Source organism: Euprymna scolopes, chromosome 43 (assembly GCF_053919585.1).
Source record: "Euprymna scolopes isolate OS-2025 chromosome 43, ASM5391958v1, whole genome shotgun sequence".
Lineage (NCBI taxonomy): Eukaryota > Metazoa > Mollusca > Cephalopoda > Sepiida > Sepiolidae > Euprymna > Euprymna scolopes.
The window spans coordinates 56,350,148-56,358,024 of record NC_136524.1 but is presented as its reverse complement, the minus strand read 5'-3'; the positions used below and the strand labels follow the sequence as shown (position 1 = coordinate 56,358,024).

The 7,877-nt window shown below is 32.5% G+C and overlaps 1 protein-coding gene across 3 annotated transcripts in view; it reads left to right on the top strand.

The window, feature by feature from the left end:
• Positions 1–7,877, top strand: part of LOC145268352 (uncharacterized) — a 388,759-nt gene that overhangs the window by 154,091 nt on the left and 226,791 nt on the right. The window lies entirely within an intron of this gene.

Genomic DNA, 7,877 nt, shown 5'->3' with positions numbered 1-7,877 from the left:
CACACTTTAAACTAAGTCAAGCGCAACTCACAGCACAAAGGAAAAAGGGGAGATAACATCTGTTTGTAAATACGAACAGCTGTGTGTAGGCCTATATGGTCTATTATAGGTAAGTTAATATCAATTAACAACCAATGACCAAAGAAATTTTCGTATTTTTAGAAAAAAGCGCAGTTATTTATCTCTTTTGTTTTCGCGTCGATTCTTCAAAGCATTTCCTATTAGATGGTATATTAGCAATATTGGGCTAACAAACAGAAAATTATTAATTTATTTTTTAAAAATTTAAATTAGTGTATTTCGTAAAACTAATGAAAATATATAATCATTTTTGCTATTCGGAATGATAAATATTACTATTAACCTATTCAACTAATTGCAGACTTCAAAATAAAACAGATTAAGAATTAAACACATTACAATATTGGATTTTCAACCTTAAAATTTGATACGTTCACAGTTGTTTTTGTTTGTTTGTTTTATCTCCAATCCCTACCCCTCCCATAATAAAATACATTTTTTTTCAGTTTCAGCTGATTATTTAAAGCATATTTGTAATCAAAAATAAAGAAACGGGGTTGTAGACAAAATATATATATATATATATATATATATATATATATATATATTTCCATGGATTTTTTTACGTTTTTACATTTGCACATATTTTAAAATTTTAAAAAGAATCTATAATAAAAAAAACTGACAGTCTCCTCTTAACACGACTTTTTTTTACCGTACCGTAATTTCTTTCAAACTGCAATACTGTATGTGGATTACTATATATATATATATATATATATATATATATATATATATATATCGATTATGAAAAATATTTTTATAAAGTTCCTAACTCACTTAATAATCGGTGGAAATTTTGTATTGATTGGATCATTAATTGATTTTTGGTAGATTTTTAAAAAGTGTCTCCGTCAAAAAAAATGCTTACTCCCTCTTTCAGTTTTGGAGATGCCTAGTATAATAACTTTCAAGTCTAATGAAGATTTTCTTGGCGCGTCTCCTTAAATAATCAAAATATACTACACCTTACATTTTATTACCTTATATTAATTAAAACTTATCCTCGAGTGGCCTTCAACCTTTGATACGTGGTGACTTCTCTCTAAACAAATAAGATAGAAATATTAAAAATTAAGATAATAATAATAATAATAATAATAATAATAATAATAATAATAATAATAATAATAATAATAATAATAATCAGAACCCGGGTAAATTCCCCGGTAGTTGATAAATTTTAAAGCACGTTATAAATAAAATACATGAAAAATAAATTCGAACAAATAACAACGGATTTAAAACATTTTTAGTAAATTCTTTTTTTAAGTCTTTAAAGCTAAAAGGAATTGATTAAAAAATTTACATTTTTTCAATGAAAATTCAACACACAACACAGTTTTGTTCTGTTTTTCTGAATATTTTTTATATAAATCATAAAAAAACGGATGTCAATTCATTTGCCCATATTTTTAAATTTTATAGAATCTTTAATAAAAATAAACTGACAGTCTCCTCTTAACACGACCTTTTTTATATTATAAAATAAAACAGCTAATTTGAAACTGTAAACAAACGGCTTGTTTTTTGTTTTGTTGTTGTTGTTTTTTTTTTGCTTTGTAAATTTTCGAAGAGGATATGGTTTTAATAATTTTTAACTGATAAAGGGCGACTATAAGGGGAGTTAATGCGTTTCTCCTTAATTAACGTTTGCGATGATGATATTTATTTGTGATACCGGACGTCGGACAAGTCAATTAATATTTAAATCCTGGTAATAACAGAAATATTCATAATATTAATACTAATAGTATATAGTACTGGTAATAATACTAATACCTAATAATAAAAAAAATGGAGTTAAAGACTAGTGGAAACATAATAACAATAGGTCAGCAAGTACTAACAGCAATACAAATAATACTTATTACAATAACATATACGCAAAACTAGTACTAAAAACCGTCTCGTCAGTCATTAAAAATAAAATTTCATTAAAATGAAATTATAAGTCATTCACACGATGCAATCTAAGTATGCATAAATATTAATAATTTTTTAGCAAGACCCATAATATTAGGACTAACGGACAAAATATAGGAAGCAATTGTTACGCGGTTGACAAAAGTAAATGAAAAATCTACTTTATTACCGTTACTCTCCCGCCTCGACAACAATCTCTTTCCTCGGACCGCACGCTGATCACAGCTGACCTATTCTCGCCTTTACTCTTCACATCCGACTTCTTCATTTTATTCTTTTCCGAGCAGGTGGTGTCCGTTTTCTCTTCTTCTATCGACACGAGCCCGTGCACATTTGCCAATTTGCATACGCGTTCAAACGCTGCTTCTGCTGCTAATGCAATCGCTTGCCTCCATCCTTCGGTTGCTGCTGATATTTTTATATGCGCCCATATGCGTTTTGTTACGTTTCTACTCTCCTTGTTCCAATGATTAATTTTTATCATTGATTTTGTTTTAAATAATAATAAAACGATTTATATAATTTACTCGCAACCAAGATTGATTTTTCTGTAGAGGGCGTTTATATATTTTACATAACTTTTTACAAAACATTTTGTGGGTTAAAGAATTTCCCCTGGATTAAAAACCGAGGAAAGAACTGAAAATTTAGGACGCTGATATATTCTGTCAGCGGTTAGTTTAGGAAAAAACAAGCAAGATTTGAAAACGTACAATTTTTTTTATAACATTTATTTTTATAAAGATAAAGTGTGGTATCACAACGTACAAATCTTTTTATAACTTATTTTCTATAAAATAAACTTTGTTATTTCCTTACGTTCCCACAAGGGCAAAAAACTAGTGACTTTAATTGATAGTACACACATTAAACTCTTGTCCTCTTCGAATGAATCTCCTCTGACAAAAATGCACTTGTACCGTTCCACCAACTTCTGGGGGTCCTATGGAAGTCCTATTCTATGGGCGTATAAATTACCCTTGTCACAGCCTTTTCATTTTCTCAATTGTCTCGTAACAACATACTCTAAGGTTTCCCTTGAGCTTAAGAAATATCAAAAGTCACATGTGGGCAGGTGTTACTTATAGGGATGTTGAGGAACTGACTTTATGCCCATCTTGATCAAATAGTCTGTGAGAAGGATGGAGTTGTGGACTGGTGCATTCACACAAATCTTCCGCAGTTTCAGTTTCTCGCGAATAATTTGTGTACAGTTCCCACACTGACATCAAACTGTGCACTTATTGTGTCTATAGACACATCGATCCTTATCCATGATTCTTTATTTGGCCAACTAACTCTAGTGTTCTGACTTCCTTACTCTTCCCACACCTCTCATCTTGCCTCACAGACTCTCAGCCTTCCTCGAATCTAATGTCACTCTCAAAAAGATGCTAAATTAATGCAAGATGGTCCAAAAGCAGTAGCAGGCATGCCATACGTTTCTGTGGCATTGTTTTCAAAATGAAAACAGAATTTTATTGCATTTGCGTTATTCTAAAATGTCCTCACGTTCAGCTTGCATTTTTTTAAATTCACCAGCTGTGATAATCAGGTTTTAGTAGGGTGTATTCTAATTCCTGTTGTAGTTGTTCATTTGAACTTAAAATCATAATAATTGGTCAGTTATCTCATAAGATGTGTAGCAATAACATACGGAATTTTCAAAACTGTGACAATTTTAAATACCTGTACAAAAACGTTTGGAAACTCATTGAAGGCAAACTTGCAAATGTAATGCAGGACGTTGCTTGTTATTGTTGACCTGACATCTGCTGGAAGAGGGTATCGTACAAGGTGAAAAGGCGAGAGACAATAACCTCTCCAATAGCGTACATTGATTGATTATGAAATTAGCTGAAAACGGACTTATCAGCATGCCTTGCTATAAGTGTTTTAACTAATCGGCAAAAATAAAATCCCTACCCGGTGAATCAATTACAATAGATATACAAAATATTACCTCTAAGAGGAGTTTCAGAATTGTAAGCATATCCCTCTGTTAAAGTACCAGAAATAGCGGTTGACTGTCTGCTATCTGGCAAGATGTCTCATTTCCAACAAAAACATAAAGATAAGATAATTGAAAAACGGAGTTAGTAATGCTTGGAATGGTTCACGTTTTAGGTAGGAGCATGCTGCGTCATAACTCATCCCGATAACAGGACAATTTAGTATTTCTAGTCCGCCACGAGGTTGGCAGAATAATGGCAAAGATGTATCTCGGTGTCTATGAGAACTGATTCGAATCAGACAATCATTGTGATGATAATCATGGAATTATTATATGCAACGTAGTAAAAAAAAAAAAATAAAAACTAAAATTCTTTGTGTTCCACGTTCACGCTATAATTGATGGGACGACAAAATCTACTATTTTGATATTTTAAAAGTTTTTATGAACCTCTGTTAAGTGTCAGGAAACAAAAGATACACTATGTTCAAGTGTCTGCACAGAGGGTATTTATAATGAAGCTCTGGTTGCGAAATCTCTAATCGCGCATCTTGCGAACCGGCATTGCTTGAGTGTATTGGCAAATAGATTTCTTAGATGATCGAAAACAATGCCGAGATAAACATAGAAAACCTGATGTTGTAACAAATTTCTTTCCTCAGATTAATTGCACAGCCAAAGCTCGAAGACTAGTTTAACCTACTATTTAACCCATGGATAGAGGGAGGATATATGGGTCCATACCTTTTTCCCAAGGATGTTAATGAGATTGACTGTTTACTTTTTTCCTAGACTAATTACACACCCAAGTCTTGAGCGTCTAGTGTCTCCTGCTATTTAATCCGTAAGAGCGTATATCATTAATTATTGGGGGAGCTGGGTTTTTTTTACCGATATCCTTATCAGAAAACGCCACCATTATGGTTGTATTTTGTTAGTTGTCACTATTTGTTTTTTCACCTTTGTTAATGCTTTAATTTGGCCAACCCCATTCGCGCTTTCCTGTTTTGATTAAAAGCAAATATAGTCGGACCCTTCTCGTTCTCGCTCTCTCTCTCTCACACACACACACACACACACTCTCTCTCTCTCTCTCACACACACACACACACACACACACACGCATGCTCTCTCTCCCTCTCTCTCTCTCCCTCTTTCTATCTCTCTCCCTCTCGCTCTGTCTCTCTCTCTCTTCCTCTCTTTCATTCCCTCTTCACGTACGGGTGAATGCGAAGCCACCAATGGCTCCCACTATTCCTCCCGCACTCCCCACAGCTCTAACCCTTAGCAAGAGAATTGAGATTAACGAACAGCATAATCATGTATATGTTTGTAATACTGATTAAAGATGAAAAATAAAAATAGAAAATAGCGTGTATTGTTTTATTTTTTTTTCTGTCTTCCACGTGGGTCTTCCTCCTCTTTCGCACGTTCTCTGTTTTGACGTAGACTCAACGTCCGCGTTCCCTTTGTCGCAGACATTACGAACCTAAACAATCCCTATCCTTTCTGCACCCAGTCTTTCCTTTTTTATGATGGAGGTATTGAGAAAGTGTTAGTGGTGATGGCGGTGGTAGATAGGATCTGAAAGTGTCCTCGCTGTCTCTCGCAATTGACCAGGACTATAAGCCTCTGTAGTAATTACAGAGAATGGTCGAGGAGGAAAAAATACGTTTTTGATTCTTCTGTGTCGTTCCCTTTTTTGCGTATAGATGGCAAAATTTCAGAGTGGTGAGCAAATATTTGGTTAGTGGTATAGCTAAAATAAATCAATGGGAAAGAAAAAAGAAAGAAAGTACTTAAAGACAAAAAAGATATATAGGTAAGGAGAAAAAAGAAAGAACGGGAAGTGTGTACAAAAAATAAAATAAATGACAGAAACAAGACCCATATTGGGGAATGAGAAATTCAGCCATAAATCTATGAAATAATCGAAAGGAAGAAATCATTGAAATTAGAAGGTAAATAAAATAAAAAAGAAAAGGAAAGAATCTGGGACGAAAACAAAGAATAACTTTACCGAAGACAATAGTAAAGAAAGAATAATAAGTGAACAAAACAAAAAATAAAGGACAAAAAGTAAATAAATAAAAATTGGAAAGTTATACCTTTCAGAATTAAGTTAAAAAATAGTGAAAATAAAACAAAAGAAGAAAACAGGAAAAAAAAATGAACGATACTTAGAAAGACAAGCTATCTATGAAAAAAGATACGAGAAAAAGAACTGCAATTAACTAATTAGGGAAGTAGGAATAATATAAAAAAAGAAGAAGAAAAAAGGGAAGAAAGTCACATAAAAGTGCAAAGGAATAAAAATATAAAACCTATGAAAAAAAGAAGAAAAAGTATTAAACGCGATTAACGAAAGATGGTGTATCATTTATATGGTTTTCACTTATTACGTAACAGTTTTACATAATTAAATGTGTTCAGGTGTTAAATATAAATTATCCTCTTTATTTCTTCAATAAAAAGACCATTTAATCAATATATTTATCCCCATGTTTCCGTTCAGTCTCGAAAGACAAAGGATACCCCTTAGAGGCAGTAGCGCGTGTAATTATGAGGCAAGGGTTGCGCAATCACCAACCACACCTCCCCTAAATCGGCACTGTTTGAGTCCAGTGGCAAGGAGAAGACCAGGACGACTGGAAACAATGCCGAGATAAGCGGAGAGCCCATACGGCACCTGAAAGTCCCAAATGGTCACCCATGTAGTACTGACTAGGTTCAACGTTGCTTAACTTCGGTGATCCAGCGGGAACCTGTGTGTTAACGTAATTAATCGGTAATCGGTGTATCAACGTGAATATATTTATAGGGTTATTTTAGTGGCGGCTAACATTAAATTGAAAACTCTATTTTCTTTAATTGCAAATTTGGCAACTATTGATTATTTTGAGTTCAGCTTCGTGTGACAATTTATAATGAATATACTTACACCTGAGAAGAGTTTGCAAATGATATGATCAATTAAAAAAAAACATTTCATGAACAAATAATTTTACGAAATGGACCTGTTAAGTCTCGATGACTTCGTTCGTAGGACTTATCCCTGTTAAATAATTTTCTTGGAAATAGGTAAAGTCTCTTGCACTCGTTCATGAATTATACAAAATAGACCTCTAAGGAGAAATATTCAACACGTTATTGTTTGAATAGAGCATAATTAAATACGGAGAGATCATCAAAATTGAACCACTATATTACGCCATATAGTCGTGGTGACCATATGCTTGAAATTGTATTTACATAATAAATGACAAAAATTAATCTTTGGGATAAATCACATGTTTGTGTCATAAAAATATTTATCTATGATCTTCTCGGGATCTCTAAAACCATTATATATATATATATATATATATATATATATATATATATATATAGTAAGTTATAAAAATATATATGGCAATTAAGCTACACAGAATATTCCACGTTTCATTCTCGTGAGAATTCGTCAGGCTTATGCTATGCATAAGCCTGACGAATTCTCACGAGAATGAAACGCGCAATGCTAAGTATAAGCCTGACGAATTTCACGAGAATGATACGCGCAATATTCTGTGTAGCTTAATTGCCATATATATTTTTACAACTTGCTACCTAGCTCTACCTATGTATTGAGCACTGTTGAAGTAAATACCGAAGATTTACGCATAAAATTATACTTTCGTATATAATTTATGTGATTAAATGAATATATATATATATATATATATATATATATATATAAATGAAACACTGAAGTGAAGTAAGAATGCAGTAAATATAAAGTTCAAATAAATATTAGTATCAATATATGTAATATGATCCCAGGCAGATAAAGGAAGTCTATTATACGTGATAGAACAATAATATGAATCGAACATTTTGAGATAAATTATACATGATTACAACAAAATTTACTGTTTGA